This window comes from Pantherophis guttatus, chromosome 1 (genome assembly GCF_059756535.1).
Source record: "Pantherophis guttatus breed Tessera chromosome 1, ASM5975653v1, whole genome shotgun sequence".
In the NCBI taxonomy this organism is placed as follows: Eukaryota; Metazoa; Chordata; class Lepidosauria; order Squamata; family Colubridae; genus Pantherophis; species Pantherophis guttatus.
The window spans coordinates 51,356,413-51,374,360 of record NC_142063.1 but is presented as its reverse complement, the minus strand read 5'-3'; the positions used below and the strand labels follow the sequence as shown (position 1 = coordinate 51,374,360).

General features: G+C 39.2%; 1 long non-coding RNA gene across 1 annotated transcript; it reads right to left on the bottom strand.

The window, feature by feature from the left end:
- Positions 1-11,113: 11,113 nt before the first annotated feature.
- On the bottom strand, positions 11,114-12,405 carry LOC117666129 (uncharacterized). The gene is made up of 2 exons (XR_004591637.2): positions 11,953-12,405; positions 11,114-11,213 (listed from the first exon to the last, which is right to left on the bottom strand). It is a non-coding gene; the product is annotated as an uncharacterized LOC117666129 (long non-coding RNA).
- Between the last annotated feature and the right edge of the window lie 5,543 nt (positions 12,406-17,948).

Sequence of the window (17,948 nt, the reverse complement as noted above, 5' to 3'; positions counted from 1 at the left end):
CAGTATATCTGCATACAAATTCCTCCTTTCCTCCAGCTCCTAAATCAATAACATTAAGAAAACACAAAACAGATACATTAATTCTGGAGATGGCTAAATTATGGGACTCACCAATCAGTTCAGACTCATTTCAATTTGCAGAGCAGGCATTTGTATTTTCTAAGCATATGCTTTTCAAGCATCCTTAGGAAAGCCTAGAATATTGTATCTGTCATCTTGAGTTTCCCTTCTTGTGTTCCATTTGATGTTTTTCAGCTGAACTCAGTTTTATTTTTCCTCTAATATTGCTATTAGAAATATTCTGAAAACAGAATCTGTTTTCAATGCTTAAGAGTCTGTCCCAATTCTTTTATTTTGGAAGATTGGGTGCTACACAATCTGTCCTGGATTCCTACACTAATTTGTTGTCCTCAGTTGGGGTGAAGGTCCCTATTCCATGAACAGTACTGAAGATTAAATTTTCAGTCCAGTTGGCTTCTGTAGGCAGAAAGAGATTGTTTTTTGTGTAAATTCAACCTTTTTCAGATGTTTCCCCCATGGGCAGAATTAATACTTGTTTATACTTGAAAAACACTTGCAAATTATCTAATCCTTGTTTTTTCCAATTCAGAAACAACAACCACAACGACAATGATGACGACAACGACTACTACTTAATAAAATGCTAAATGGAGTATAAACATCTAGCTGACTGTGTGATGAACAATAATAAGAACAACAAGATGATAAATTACAATATCCTGAGTTCTTAGGAAGAACTCAATGCATATAAAGGTCAACACAAGTTAAAGAACTGAGAGTTGTGATTTCACATTCTATTGGAACACCTGTAAAAAATATCATGTGTCAGTAACAAAAAAAAATGGTGAGAACATAGAGTTGAAAAAATAGTCAAAACTGAGATTAAAATATTATGAGATTTCCAAACACACATTGATAAAGTCTTGGCTCATAACACACCTGAGATAACTGTGATTGAAAAGAAGAAAGCGTAGATAATTGATGTGGCAAGAGGATAGTAGAAATGAATGCAAAGAATTGGAGATGTTAACAAAGTATCAAGATCTGAAAACTAAAATTCAAAAAGATTATGGCATAAATCAGCCGTGGTGGTTGTGGTGGTTATCACCACATTGGGTGCCAGATCCAAAAATCTTGGACAGCACTTAGAAAATCTGTGCATCTGTGGAAACATTTCCATCTGTCAGTTACAAAGTTACACTACTTGGATCCGCACACACACTTTTCTGATATATTATGACATCCTAACTTCCTGGGAAGAACTTGATACTTATGAAGGCCAACACCAGCCAAAGAAATAACAGCTGTAATTTCACATTTTTGCATGTATGATAATAATGATTTCCCAATGCATTGATATACACAATCTACAACCATTGAAATTAAAGTGCTTAATAATGGTCAATTAAGCACCCCATTACAGAAGCAATTTGTAATATAATGTACATGGAATCTTTGCCAAGGCAGTTTCTTTATTCACTTCAAATAAGAGGGCAAGCACTGATGTGGAGGGAGAAATCTTTAAAGACAAAAGAGTACTGACATTTTAGTCTCAGATCACACTTTGATGTATTGCTTGGAGGAAGGGATACACAGACACAACCAGTGGTGGGATTCAAGTAATTTAACAACCGGTTCTCTGCCCTAATGATTTCTTCCAACAGCCAGTTTGCCAAACTGCTCAGAAAGTTAACAACCGGTTCTCCCGAAGTGGTGCGAACTGGCTGAATCCCACCACTGGACACAACCCTCCCCCCCCCGCCAAAAAGGGGTGAGAAAACGGTTCTACAAGAATGTAAAGTATGTTTCTTGGAATGTTAAGGTGAAATTCAGATCCCCACTCCCCCAGGATCTTTGCAGGACGGTTTTTCTTATTTCAAGCAATATAAGATAACTACATTAACATAAATCCAAGATACACATAAAGAAAGAAGAAATATGTAGAACAGACAAAAAGATCTACTACAATGTGAATAAAGAGAAGGATAGTATACATCTGAAAAGTTATCATATATAAAAAAATACATCAAATTATAATTTATAAGTATTAAGGTAAATCATAAATCTAACCACATTTGATAAATTGTGACTTCTGCTTCTGAAGTCTCATTAGTTTAACTTTATCTGTAGTCCCCCCCCCAACCCAATGTTTCAGGCTCTTAAGGGGAAGATTTTGTAGAATTTCATTTAACAAAGATTCTCTTTCAATTTTATTGTACATCATCAAGAACCTTGAAAAAGGCTTGCCAGTCAATTTCATTACTTAGGAAGCACAAAATTATGGAGGAAGCATTCATATGATATGGATTTCTTCACTACTGTCCTGTTTAGCTTGAATACCCATCCATTTGCTCATAGAGCTTTGGGATCACTAATGTGGTCTGCAATGTGAATGTAATTTTGAATCATGTACCAAAAACTGAAAATATATTACTCTATGAAAAATTTGTGTGGCAAGGGATGTAGCAAAGAGATTAATTTTTTTACAATGGAAACATAGTGTCATCCAGTATTGACAGTGTCACCCAGGCTTGAATCTGCATAGTCAAAATTTAATGCCATGCATAAGATTTCTGCTTATGAACTGGGTTTTAAAAGACTCTCAAGTTGAAATCAAGTCCTGATATTTGCAGGGATGTGTGTGTGTGTGTGTGTTTGTGTTTAAAATAGTTTACTCTGCCTTCACCTAGGAAGTGTTTCTTTTTCCTACTGCCCTGGTGTTCATAATGGTACCTATCCAAATACTAGCAACATTTAACTTTACTCAGTTTCTTTTTCAAGAACAACCCAATTAGTTATGTGTTGCCATCAGATAGGCAGGTGGAGACTTACCTGCAATCAAAAGTACAGTGAGATGGTAAGGAGGAATTTGAGCTACGTATCCATAGGAAGATGTTCATTCCCTACCGTCCTTCTAAATGAAATGTTATGAAGATACTCATTTAATTTGATTTATAAGGAGCAACCAGGTCTCTTATCCCAGTAGGCGAGAATTTAGCACTGTTGAAATCTTTGGTGCTATTCACAAAATCAAAGAGCTGGTTGTATAAATAGTGGCTTTTACTTTTCTGTGGGCTGTGAAGATGGGTCAATGCCACCTTGTGGTCAGCAGTACTGAAAGCATTTGAAAAAAAAAAACTATGAAGTTTAACATTCCCTGAAAGTAACTATAACCCAAGTGCTGGGACTCCTTAATGATGAAGTTAAAACTGATGAGGCAAGAATCTACATCTGGATTTTACTTTTAGAAGTTGTAAATTGTGCTCCATACCAAAAGTAAAAATTCCTTTAGTTAAAGAAAGCATATAGCATAATCTTCTTTTTTGACATTCTAACTTTATACTGTATGTGTAAGACTCTTGCCTTATGTAGGAAGATTCCATCATATGAACCTCTACCTACAGTTTAACAGGTACACCAAAGGCCGTAATCTTACAATCTAATCAGCTATTTATGAAAAGAAGTTCTAGATCTTGTTAAGAGGATTACTGACAACTGAGATGTGTCCCAAAAAAGAGAGACCAATATAATGATGACCCCATTAAACAAGTTTTACCAGGAAAGATTGAAGAAACTGACATAGCTAATGCATTATATAAAACCATGCTTTGTTTGTCCATGTTTTAGTGAACAAATCACAATGGACACAGTTTACATAACATATTAAACTATAAGCTATGATTTACAAATGCCAGTGTCTGTTCCCAGGTAAACACTGAGGGGACAGTAATGAGAGGAATGACAACACAGGCACCATGATATCACTGCACAAGTGGTACAACTCACAATTAGACATGACACAAGGACTTAATTTTATCATTTGCATGATGATATAATTTGAAAGCCATCATGGCTTCTTATAAATTATAGTGTCCATTTGATTTCATAATGGGTATATGGCAACAAACAAAACAAAGAGACAAAGAGATGGGTGAATGTTGCAATCCCATTGGGGTGGATTTTTTTTTTGTTCGTTTGTTCGTTTGTTTTGCTAAAGCAGCAAAATTGACAAGGATACCAGGAGACGTTTGCTCTGCCTCTTCTGAAGAGATTGGGAAGAAGCTTCTTTGCTGGCATCTTGGCACTTTCTACTCTAGTCCTGGGAGTAATAGAGGGATATGAAAATGAAACTTTATTATTGTAGAAGTGTTACTGATTGCTAACTAAATGGCTTTCAGTCCAATCTGAAAATAAAACCGCACACAATAAATTCAACCTTATCTGATTTTTCTCTCTCTTTGTCTCTCTTGATCATCATAACTTCTCTTTGAATCCAAGGTTTATGAATAATTTCATACCTTTAAAAATCTGGATGATTGCATGCAATTAAGCAAAACAATTTTGTTCTTCAGTGTGTTTTCGTTTTATTTTCATGTGAATATGCTATCTCACACCAAAACATAGACACACAACTACCTTCTCTAGATTCTAGTTAATCTCTTATTGGATAGCCTACTAAGGAATTCACCATTGCAATGGCATTATACAGTATGCATTGGTACTATGTACTGTTTTCTGGGATAACTGTTAATTGATTTTACAATCTCTGCAGGGAAATTAGACAGCACTGCATTGTGAGATCTGTGCCATGATTAAAGAGCCCGATAACAACAACATAGAAACTTTGTTCAAACCCCTGTCCAGATTCTGCTGTTCTTGTCATCACTGGAGGAGGAAAAGGAACAATGTTGATGTCAGAATTTATTGTGTCATATCATGCCACTTCTATTGGAAATATGATAGTTGAGATAGAAATAATTTAATTTCTTTCTGTGAGAAAAAGTATTGGGCCATGGGAATAGGTGGTTGCGATTCCCTTTGGCAAGACACTTCATATCATGGAATTAGCACATTTTTCCTCATCACAACACTTCCCATCACCTTAAAGTCATGTATGGCAGCTTGATTAAGACCGTAGTTCCATTTCTCTACCCTGCCTTCTTCATTTGAAGAAGGAAACACCTTCAGCAGTGTATGAAAAGGGACCTGAACTCCATTTTTCCACCCTGCCAACAGAGTTCAGTTCTCTTCCCTGTGTGAAAGAGGAGGAGTTTGTCAGGATCTGGATTTCATTTCTCCATCCAGCAAATTAAAATTCAGTTCCCCTCAGCAGGTAGTTCTTTTAGTCAGCCTCCAGAAATGAGAGGGAGTCGTCTCAGAAGATGGCAGCAGTTCACAACCTGCCCTGCCAGTTTTCTCATTGACTTTCTGGAGAAGCTGTCAGAGAAAATTGCAAAATGGTAACCACATGATTGCAGGCCACTTGGTAACCACTTGTATGTGTGAACAAGTCAAGCATCCAGATCACAGTTGTGACTGTGGCAGATAGGGGTAACACAATTTAATTTAATTTAATTTAATTTCGAATTTATATACCGCCCTTCTCCCTGAGGACTCAGGGCGGTGTACAGCCAAGATAAAAAACATAGAATACAAATATTAAAACATTTAAAAATATATATAAAATTTGGCCCAAAAAATTAAAAATCACAGACTAATTAAAAGGATTTAAAAGTTTTAAAATTTCTTCTTAAGCCAACCCGGCTTGCTGGAAAAGATAGGTTTTCAGGGAACGACGGAAGGCATTGAGGTCCTGGATTCTTCTTATCTCCGGGGGCAACTGATTCCAGAGGGTGGGAGCCCCCACAGAGAAAGCCCTCCCCCTGGGGGCCACCAGCCTGCATTGTTTGGCTGATGGCACCCTGAGGAGGCCCTCTCTGTGGGAGCGCACGGGTCGATGGGAGGTCATCGGTAGCAGTAGGCGGTCTCGGAGATAGCTAGGCCCTATGCCATGGAGCGCTTTAAAGGTGATAACCAACACCTTGAAGCGCACCCGGAAGACCACCGGGAGCCAGTGCAGCTCGCGCAGGAGTGGTGTTACATGGGAGCGCCATGTTGCTCCCATCACTACCCGCGCTGCTGCATTCTGGACCAGCTGGAGCCTCCGGGTGCTCTTCAAGGGGAGCCCCATGTAGAGAGCGTTACAGTAGTCAAGGCGAGAGGTGACGAGGGCATGAGTGACTGTGCACAGGGAATCCCGATCAAGAAAGGGCCGCAACTGGCGAATCAGGCGAACCTGATAAAAGGTCCCCCTGGTAACAGCCGTCAGATGTTCCTCCAAAGACAGCTGCCTATCCAGGAGGACTCCCAGATTGCGAGCCCTTTCAGTGGGGGCCAAAGACTCGCCCCCAATAGTCAGTGATGGAGTCAACTGACTATATCGGGATGCCGAGAGCCACAGCCACTCAGTCTTGGAAGGGTTGAGCCTGAGCCTGTTCCTCCCCATCCAGATCCGCACAGCCTCCAGGCACTGGGACATCACTTCAAGGGCATCGTTGGGGTGGCCTGGGGTGGAGATGTACAGCTGGGTGTCATCAGCGTACTGGTGGTATCTCACCCCAAAGCCACGGATGATCTCGCCCAGCGGCTTCACATAAATGTTGAACAGAAGGGGCGAGAGGACCGATCCCTGCGGCACTCCACAAATGAGAGGCCTCGAGGTCGACCTCTGCCCCCCTGCCAACACAAACTGCGACCGGTCGGAGAGAAAGGAGGAGAACCACCGTAACACGGTGCCTCCCACCCCCAACTCTTCCAGCCGGTGCAGCATGATACCATGGTCGATGGTATCAAAAGCCGCTGAGAGATCTAATAGGACCAGAACAGAGGAATAACCCCTGTCCCGAGCCCTCCAGAGATCATCAACCAGCGCGACCAATGCCGTTTCCGTGCTGTGCCCAGACCTGAAACCTGACTGGAACGGATCCACAATGTTTTTCAACAGCCAGAAATGCTTTACAGGCCATAAGGCACCCTTTCTAAGGCCATCGTAACTTTGAATGGTTATTAAAAAAACTTATTGTAAGTTGAGGACTATCCATAAAACACTCCCTTTGGGATTTTCTGTGCTAGTTATCTGCAATATCGTTTCCAGTGGCTCTGGAAATTTCTATGGCTTTTGATATATACTGTAGCTGGAGATATGCAGATCATAAAATCATAGAGTCACCCATCATAGAAGGGACTTTGAGGTCTTCTATTCAAACCTCCTGCTCAAGGCAGGTGTCCTTATACCATCTTGGACAATGTTTCTTTGAAAACCTCCAATGATGCAGCACCTATATAATCTAATACCTAGATAATGTAGAGATATGCAGATAATGTGGATTATGGTATTAAGTTCTATACCCTTTAATTTCTTGTTTTCTGTTCATGTCTTTCTCCCTAAATGTGCCTGGTTTTTGTCTTTTTATTTTTTTTTTATTTTTGGCCCCATGTTTCTAGTTGCCCCTTTTATGTTTGCTGCTATTTAATAAATATACATCGAATTGTATTTTTATCAGGTATGCCTCCTCTGATCTGGATAATGGGATTGACTGGAAGCATACTGAGTGCAAACTAAACTGGAAATTACAATAATTTCCCAACAAGACCAAGCTAATATTTTGGAATGTTGGATAGACTGAATGGAATAGCCTTCTTTTCTCCTGCAGGCTATAAGCTGGAGAAAAGGTATTAGAGCAAAGCTCTAATATCTTTTCACCAGCTTACAGCCTGCAGGAGGAAAGAAGGCTATTCCATTCAGTTAGAGCAGGTTAGAGCAGGATTGCCTTTAGTTTTGCTACTTACACTAGAACTCCATAAAGCTGTGAAAAGCAAAATAAAGACTGTGGGGGAGCCTAATCATATGCAACATGTCTTTTTGGCTTTGAGGATGGTGAGGCAAATATGCGCTGCTCACAGGTTAAATGGAGAAACTAAGCTCCTTAATACTGAGATGTTTCTTATCCGTCATTTTTTCAACTGTCAGGGACAACACCTAGTGTAAACAAAAGTGGTATGTGCATTGGAGACTACCAACAAGAAGTGTGATCTTCAAATGCATTCCTGATCAAGTTGACCCAACTGACATCTGTACCCAATGTATTAGCGTAAAAAAGAGTGATCATCCTAATGAATTTCATATAACACTCTGAGCTGTGAATACTTGATTTAACTGTCCTAGATAGCATCTTTGCTATCCACAGCACAATTGATCTTAACTAGGTCACTAGTGTCTAGGCTATAGTAAGGTAAAGGTTCCCCTCGCACATATGTGCTAGTCGTTCCTGACTCTGGGGGCGGGGGTGCTCATCTCCGTTTCAAAGCCGAAGAGCCGGGGCTGTCTGAAGACATCTACATGTCATGTGGCTGGCATGACTAAATGCCAAAGGCGCACAGAATGCTGTTACCTTCCCACCAAAGTTGGTCCCTATTTTTCTACTTGCATTTTTTACGTGCTTTTGAACTGCTAGGTTGGCAGAAGCTGGGACAAGTAACAGGAGCTCACCCTGTTACGTGGCACTAGGGATTCGAACTGCTGAACTGCCGACCTTTCGATTGACAAGCTCAGCATCTTAGCCACTGAACCACCACGTCCCCATAGGCTACAGTATCTATACACAGAAAAGCAATGTATAGAAATACAGTGGTTTCACTTGCTTGCTTGACAATTCATGTAACCTGGGCTGCATATAATAAAGCAGAAACAGAAAAGAAAATATAACACAATATAACAGCTAATGTCAGCCCTGGAGGCCTTTTTTCTTTTGGATCTTCAGGGCTGCCACATTTAGTCTATGGGAAACTGGGAGGGGTGTTTGCATGTAGTTGGTAGAAGTAATTAGCCATAACAACATTCTTTTCTCTGGGACTCAAGGGCATTCAACCTGCACCTGGAGAGGCATGACTGGGGGAACATCTCCAGTTGGGACGGTGGATTGATTGGACCATGTGATGGACATGTGGATGCAGAGGAAGGGACTTTGACTTTCCTTTGGGTGGGGAAAACCCAGGAGTTTTCAGATTCGGGTTTTCCCAGATGTCCCAATATGACATCGCTAATAAAATGGAACTTTGAGGAGCTGCTGGCCTTGGAGTCTTCATTGATTGGGGGTGTTACTTGGAACCCTGACAGCTAATTGAGTTTCCCCCTCTCCAAAGTATAGCAAAACATAATTGCCTTCACCTATTAATGGAATACCAAAAGGGAGGGTATAACGAGGTGGGCCTCATTTAACTTGTTCAATGACTGTTCAAACTTATGACAGTGCTGAATGAATGAATAGTATTCACAATTGATGTTCAAAGTTCTAACTGTTGAGTGTGCTCCCCCCCCCAGTCAACTGACCTAGATTTCCAATCATTCATGGTCAGGTGATCACAATTTGCGACCTTCCCTGCCAGCTTCTTACAAGGAAAGAAAATGGGGAAGCCAGCAGTAAGTCATGAATCACAGTGATGTGAGGTTCTCACTTAATGACCTGTGGTAATTCAATTAGCAATGGTTACCAACAGCTTCCAGTTCATGCAAATCAATTTTCTGAGATGAGACGTTCAGCCTTTGACAGGGCATGGTAAGCAGCTTGTTTAGAACGGCAATGGGACATCGGCATAATTCTGTCTGTAGCACTTGGGGTTGCAGATTTAGAAGCAACAGGAACTAAGATCTCCCTCTTAAACCCCTACCTGAGCAGGAGAAGACACTAGCAAACACAACTCTCTGAAATTTGCACAGAATATAGAGGAGGAAAGGGACTTCTTTAACTGTCACCCTTGAAAACAGTGCAAAGGAGGTAAAGTTGCCACTCATTCTTCCAGTTGCAGACGTCTGTTTACACCTGCTTTCAAGAAATAATGCCCAAATGTCCTTTAGTGTACCCAATCTAGACTGGAATGTCATTTTATTTATTTCTTTTAATTGCTTTCTGCAATGTCTGCTTTAAATTGTATAGTTATACTGTTCCAAGGACAGCTGCCTTGGTTTTGATCAATGCCTGAGGCTGAAGATATGGCTGAGTGAAAAGGAACATCAAGCCTGTCTCTCATAATAAATAGTTCAGCTTGTGCAGTATCTGAAACAAAGGGGAATAACAAGGTGACAATGTCTGCTAGGTTTCTCTTTCCAATATTTTCAGCTGATCACAGAAAATGGGTTAGACTGTGTGTGCTTTAAGCCTGTGCTTCTAATCTTCTGAATTCTCTGGGGCTTTTATCAAAAGATAAAACAGTGTCCAATAGGACTATTGTGGCATGTTGGATTCTAGGCTCCCCAGAAACATCCTTGGATTACACAGTAAGGCAAGATGGAGAAATTTGTAAGCCAAATATAAGAATTAATTTCACAAAAGGACTGCCTCCATGCTCATCTTGGGAGGTATTAGTCAGAATATGTAAAAGATACGTTTGAAATTTCCTTATAACTAAATGTATGTTTTCTTTTCTGAGGATATTTTTCATTTTTAGTATTAGCACAGGTTTCTGAGTGAGGTCTTACACGAAACATATAGGGAAAATCTACTCTCCGTAAACAGGCTAAGCCAGAGCTTACATTGATTCTTCAACCATAGACTGCCATTATAAAGATAAATTGTTCACTGTTATCCACAAGAACTTGTAACCTTACTTAGAATGATGAAAGCACCCAGCATTGTGACATAATGTCACAAGCTTTGCTCCTTTCATGATATCAATGTACATAAGAAGGGACAGGGCTTGAGTTATGACATTGTGATGCTGCTTCTGTCAGTCCACCTTCCTTGATGTTCCACTTCCTCCCAAACCAAAGAATTTAAAAATGTTACAAATGTTGTGAAAAATGCACATGACATCTTTCCCAACTATTTTATCTAGTAGCTATTGTAATTGGTTACAAACCCATATTTGATGCTGATTATGCACTATCAGACATGAATGATTGCCATTCACTAGAAGGAACACAGAAATCAATGGTCTTCAGAATTCCATTTGGGTAACACCATGCTTTTTGTACTGGTCTTATTTGGTCACAATAGAATCTATGGCCTCCCTTTCTTTCTTCCTATGAATACCAAGGAAATGTTAAATAATCTAATCTCTCAAAACACAGAAAAGACAATTGAAGCCCTAATGCTCCATAAGAAAAACAAATCCCAGTTTATAGTTGAGTATGGTATTAGCCTGATAAGGAAGGCCAAGTTCAGTTCTATCTTCAACCACAATAATTTACAAGTTGCGTTTTGGCTCATTCCCACCCCAGACATGAGTTGTTAAGGAGATCAAATGAAGAGAGATCTATAAATTTTTATGTATTTATTTTAAACAATTTATATCACCATCTATCTCGTAACAGTGATTCTGGGCAGCATGATCCTTGTGTAAGCTGTCTTGAACTCCTAGAAGAAAATGGGATATAAATAATTGAGCGAATAAATAAATAATGTCAAATAAGAGTGGGTTAGCTTTCAATTTTTCTAGGATTCTTTATCAGGCACAATGTGAAAAGTAGGAGACACAGAGAAGAAGCAAAAGAAAAAAAATCATTATATCCATGTTATATCCATATATACTGCTCAGAAAGTGTCAAGTTTATATTTATAAACTGACTACAGAAAAGGAGAATATAGTAAGCTACAGAGCAGACAATTGGACAGCAATATCTGAGAAGATTTTTTAAGCAGATTTTAGAGAATTCTATTAGTAAGCACCTTGAAAACATTGCATTAGTTAGAAGAAATCAATCGTGACTTATCAAGCACAAAACTTGCCAGGCTAATCTTATCTCATTTTATGGATCAGATAAATTCACAATAGCTTGTAAGAATGTAATACAGTTGATTCTCTCCCCCTTGCTCCAATTTCATAGTAATTAATTTGTCTTTGGCAAAGTATTTCAGAATGTACCCCACAACATTCTGATTAACAGCTTGGTTATCTATGTGCAGGATAATGTGCAGCTCTGTATACAGAGCTGGCTGAAAAATTATATGGAAAAAGCATTTATTGATGATTGGCTATTAGACAGTCGGAAGTATCAAGTGTCATATCACAGGTTCAGTTTGGGGTGAGGCAGCCATACTGGTGTGCATAACCAAGTTCATAGGTCCAGAAGGGAGATCTTTCTTGAAAATATACCTAGTCAAGTTTTGAGTTTGACATTAGCTATGAGACCAGCGCCTGGGGTCTCATGATGGATGCCATCAAGTAAATACACCTTCTGAGATAATGAAAAGTATGTAACCCTTTGGCTGAAGTTTTGTTCCAGGAAGCTGATGGGTTTATTGCTACTGTACCAGCATCTTGCCTGAACTCCTAGATTCCATCACCAGGTTGTCAATGTCTCTGAGGTCTATGGACTTCAACTTGCTGCCCAGTGACATATAGTTCATGAGTTCCATGGTCACCATGGCCACCATGACTCTGACCCAAGTCATCAAGTATTTACAAACACCAAGCTGGATTTGTTTGTTTTATCACGGTTCATTGAAACATGAACTAGGATTTGAATCACCATCAATGAGTCCCCTTATCAGTAAGATGGGTGGCATATACATTTAATAAATACATAAATAGATCCTTTGCCATAGTCAGAACACAGAAGCATAGAATTTAATGATTACCTGGAGCAAGTTGAACCCCTTGCCCCCCCCACCCCCAGAAGCCTTTACTGAATTCAATATTCCTTGACAGTTTTTGTCTAGTGTCCAGCCTTGACAAAGATTGTTGAGAAGGTGATTGGGCTATAGCTTTAAAGCCCCTCAAGGGTTTTCAAGGGCTACATCCCTTTTAGTCACATTTCACATTGGGACATAATACTGAGACAAGCATTTGTTGTGCTTGATTGTGAAACCAAGATGGTGATAGTGCAAGATGGTGGTAGCTAGTAACCATCTATTGTTCTGGACCACCTATGAAAATGCTAATACAGTAGAACCTCTGGTCATGAATGCTTCTGACCATGACCAAATTGGGTTCCGGCCAATTTCTCCTTCCATGACATTTTTCTTGTAAGTGCCAAATTTCCAAAATTAGGTTCGGGTCCAGACCAAATTGGGTTGCGACCAAAGTTATGGAATGAATTATAGTCATGACCAGAGGTTCTACTGTACTCAGTTATACATCTCAACCTCAGATTGACCATGCTGACTTTGCCATTGGACCATGAATGATCGTCACCCATCAAATATTTCTCATGAGCTTCTGTCAGAATATCAGAGGGTCTTTCTTCACACCCAGATTCCCTATACGTACAAGCTTATATATTTTCTCATCAGCTGGAAGAATATCAATGTTGCTAGCTCAGATAGGAGTCTCATTTAATAGTTGGCTGGACTAAAACCAGAGACACTAATCTCATCTCTGGCAGCTCACCAATTGTCTCTGGGCGTGCCACTACTTCTAAATTCAGCTTCTCTGTTGATATACAAAAGTCAAATATGGAGAGATATGGATGGATGGAGTGGGGTAGGGTGCCTATTATACACAATCCTTTTGGGGAAACTGTCACTTTTGGGGCCACTGTCACTTGCCCGTAAAAGGAAATCTCAACTAGTAGCCTCAATAGGATTTACATAATCAATTAAAACATAATTGGGTTCAATCTCTTGTTATTTATAAATGATAACCTGGGAAAAATCTGGACTCAATATTTCAAGATACATTTCTGCCATTAGTTGTTGCTTGATCAAGGCACATCTGAGTTAAAATACTTTCATTGTTAGGCAGTCAGATAAGGCTACAAGGCCACTGTGAATGGAAGAAAAGGAAGAGGATTTCATGGTTGTGATCAAAAACACATTGGCTCAAGATCACATAGGGAAATAGCTTCAAAAGTTACTTTCAAGCACTTGGTGTTATTTTCTCTTAAAAGGAAATACATCTTACAGCTGCTTTTGCCAGGACATATGGCTTATGGAAACTTTGACAAGCAAACAAACAAACAAAAAGATTTAGAATAGCCCTAGGGAGGTTACAAACTTGCTGCTTTCTAAGGAAGTTAGCATCACTGTTTTCAACTGGTAAGAGCGATAGTTATTTTTTTAAACTTCTAATAGAATGTCACCCTGTATCAAAGTATAAAGCGTTATAGCCTGCATGTAATTTGATTGTCTTGGCCCATGAGATAAACTGTGTTGTTAGGAACAATAATCTAGATCCTTTAAAAGGGCAAGAGAGGCATGCTGTGTTCCATCTACAAGTCATACTGCAAATAATGGCTTTGCGTTAGTTTCTCCAGTAGCATCCAGACAAGGGTCAAGCTTGTTTCATAATGGGAGGGAAGGCCACAACTACACGGTATAATTGTAATGAAGATGTTACATTTATCATCTTTATTATGAAAGATACTTTGTTGGTTAAAAAATGCCTAAAAGGTCAACTTAATATTCACTTGGTTTAGAAGAAAGTTAGAATTAGAATCATACAGATGAAAAACTGGAAATGGGAGACATCCAGATCCATGGGGTGCCATGGGGTTGCAAAGAGTTGAACATGACATAGCAAATAGGGCCTGGTGGCTCAGCAGACTGATAACATTGTGATTAACACCAGCTGTCTGCAATTACTGTAAGTTCGAATCTCACCAGGCTCAAGGTTGATTCAGCCTTCCATCCTTTCTAAGGTAGGTAAATTGAGGACCCAGTTTGTGGGGGCAATAAGCTGACTTTGTATAAATATACAAAAGGATGAAGGCTATTGCTTAACGCATTGTAAGCCGCCCAGAGTCTCCGGAGAAGGGCGGCATATAAATCAAATAAAAAAATTTTTTTGAACAAAGACGGGGAAGCCATCTTCCCAAAGTAGTGCTTTCCATTACTGAAGGAAATTCTACCTGATGTCTAGTCAAAATAAGTTTCCTTGTAACATAAATCTACTGTTTCTTGGCTTGTCATACCAAACACCAAACCATTGAATGCCCCCCAACCTGCAGTTTATGTACATGCTATATAGGAGGGAAGAAATCATTATGCCCTGTGGCAACCTACAAAGGAGGAGCTGAGAGAGGGAAAGAGACCTCTCCCTCCCAAATAAAACCGATGCACAGTTCCTAGAGAAAGAAGAATCACCATAATCCTAACCCCTAGAGCCAGCACAGAATGATACAGCACTGTAGTAGTTTTGGAACCACTGAGACATCATGGAGCAAAGGATAAATGTAGCATCTCCATCCTGGCTATGCCACATATCATCTTCAAGAACAACCAATGCTTTCTCTGTACTAAATCCTGGCCTGGAAGTCAACTAAAATGGGTCTAGATAATCTATTTTCTCCAAGGTTCTCATCAACTCATTAAGCATTTTCTCAACAATCTTCCCTAAAAAGAGAAGGTTAGAAAGAGGATAATAGTTATCAAAAATTGTTGGGTCCAAGAATGGAGTCCTCAAAAGGAGGAGCACCATCACCTCATTTAAGGTAGGAGGTATCATCCCTCCCTCAAAGATGCTAATGCATGGACCCAACCACAGATCACCTCCTAGCTCTTTCATGAATCAGGTGGGTGCTGGATCCAATCAATAGGTGACAGCACAAAGTACAATGTCCTGTTCTTATTGCCATGAGGTATTCCCTAATTTGAACTTTTACCCATGTTCAGTAAAACTTGCTCCAAATCTTCCTCCAACAAACTTTCAGGTATCACCTCTGGTGCTACATCTCCTAGAGTTCCTTGTTAAACTGAAGAATACTCTGGGATAAATGCACAGGGAGAACCCACATGGAGTAACACAATCCAAGGCCTTGGCCAGTTGCCCATTCCTGTTGGTGATTAAGGTCTCAGCTAACCATATCCTTGCAGGAAATCCCAAGTTCTTTCTAGAACCCCCTTGGTTCCATAAATTGTCTAGAATGAGCTAATAAACAGATCCTATCACACTGCAGAGAGGTTGACACCAGGGAGTTGGAAGGCAATTAGAGAGCAATTTGTCCATGGCAGTATACCAGTAACCAACTGTTCCCTTAAGCACAACTTCAACCAGAGTTCCCCTCATCTGGTTATTTGTGGAGTGGAGCATCTCAAACCCTATAATGGTTCACAGATTATGACAGCCATTCCTTCCCCTCCCCTTGGGTCTCACTGGTGTACATTGAATAATTAGGAGTTTTCCATGCAAATGTATTAAGTCATTGAAATATGGTTGTTCCTGCTCCCCTTTTCTGGGCAGATGGTTAATCTGTATGTTCTGTTCTCAAGAAACTTGCACTTGATTTAACTTTATATCTCTATTTGTTTTGGCTAATCCCTGTATTGTTTGAAAATTGTTTGATATCAAATATTGGGATATCATCCTCTGCCATAAATAAATAGGGCATTAAGACCCTTAAGAGCTCCATATCAATCTGAGCATGTATTCTTTTCATGCATAAATTACTGATACTGTGCCAAAAACTAGTTTTCCAATTAGAAAACACAAGGCCTGCATTTGAACTTGCCTTCGTTAAAACCTTTAATCATATCTGAAAATATGTCAGCATCTAAGATTAGCAATGAATGTTTAAAAGCTACTAGAGATAGTGGCTAAAAATATGGGTTTAATCACAGCATAGACATATTTAAAGTCTATTCAAAGTAACAAAGATTTTTAAAGCTCTATACCCAAGTCAATAGAACACAATTGCTGTGTTTATTTAAACTACTAAAATCAAACAACTAAACTGTAATATGTTTTAATATAATGAGCTGGTTCACACAACATTGTAAGTCAATAGCTAGATTTCTAAAACACTCAGAAACAACATATTGTCCAATTTTATTTTAAACTATTCTTCTCTCATTTGTGATTTTGATGGATTTATGAATATAACTAAATCTCTCTGGTTCCAATCTAATATATTTTATTTATTTCTATTGTATATACTGATATAAGGGAATATTTATAGCTTAAGGGTGAACTGTGGGTTCCTTGGTGGTCTCTGAGCTTAGTTGTTTTCTTGTAGATGTTTCATTATCAAACTAGATAACATCATCAATCCTAGCACTAATGATATTACCTAGTTTGGCAATGAAATGTCTACAACCAAGCTCAGACACTATCAAGGATTCTACAAGTATGTTCTTAATGATGATTATGCAGCTTTTTGAGAATTAGTCACTAGATTATTTCTTCCCAGCTCCTTATAAATTAGGTCCATGTATCAACAAAAATCATGAGATATCCAGCATGAGTTTGATGCTGGCCATAAACCCCAGTTAGTTTGTGTTCTTCTTGAAGTTCAATTTTTAAAAAATAGTTCAGGATTTTAAATGAAATTCTAGGGAGAAATCAGAAAATATTTTAGCTGATGATACTGAAATACAGGAGTAAGATATACATAAAGAACAATTATTGGGACTGACAAATGAATGTAGCTCTTAACAGTATCTCAAAACCTTCCCCAGAAGTCTTTGACATTCATCTTCCTGTCTCCTTAAAAATCTGGCAAAGGCAGATAGTAACTTTAAGCTCAGGCTTTTTATTGCTCCACTGCAATTTTAAAATGCCAGCCAACATAAATTATATAAAACAAAAACAAAGCAACAAAAACACAAAAGTGGATTTGTACTTGAAATCTGACCTTCAGAGGCAGGGGGAAGATTTAGAAAATGATAGCCTGTTTTACTTTTTTCCCCCTTTAGCTTCTTTTTTAAAAAAAAACTATTTAAAACCTATGTTCCTGCTCACCTAGAACATTAGAATATCTATGTTAGCGGAGATTGTTATAATAAATCCAGGGTCATGGAATGGGTCTTATCAAAAGCAACCTGCGTAATTATTGTGTATACAGTTACACACAAACACACACATTCTGCATATTGTTGCATATAATGCTTCTCTCATTCAATTAGGGCTTGTTTTGAAGATTACTCAGATTAATTATATTCTTAAACAACAACTCTGTGAGGTGGGCTGGGCTGAGAGTGCCTGAAGTCCCCCTGTGGGCTTTCATGCCTAAGGTGGGACTAGAACTCACTAGAGCTGTTGATTTTTAGTCTGATGCCTTAATGACTAGAACAACCTAGAGTGTTCTGTCACAGTTATGCATTTTCTACTCATGCCCATCTCCCACCCCATATTTGCAGTCACTGATGGTATTTTGTGCTCAACAACATAATTTCTAGACATGCAAAATTTGCCCCAGCTTGCAAGGTTGAACA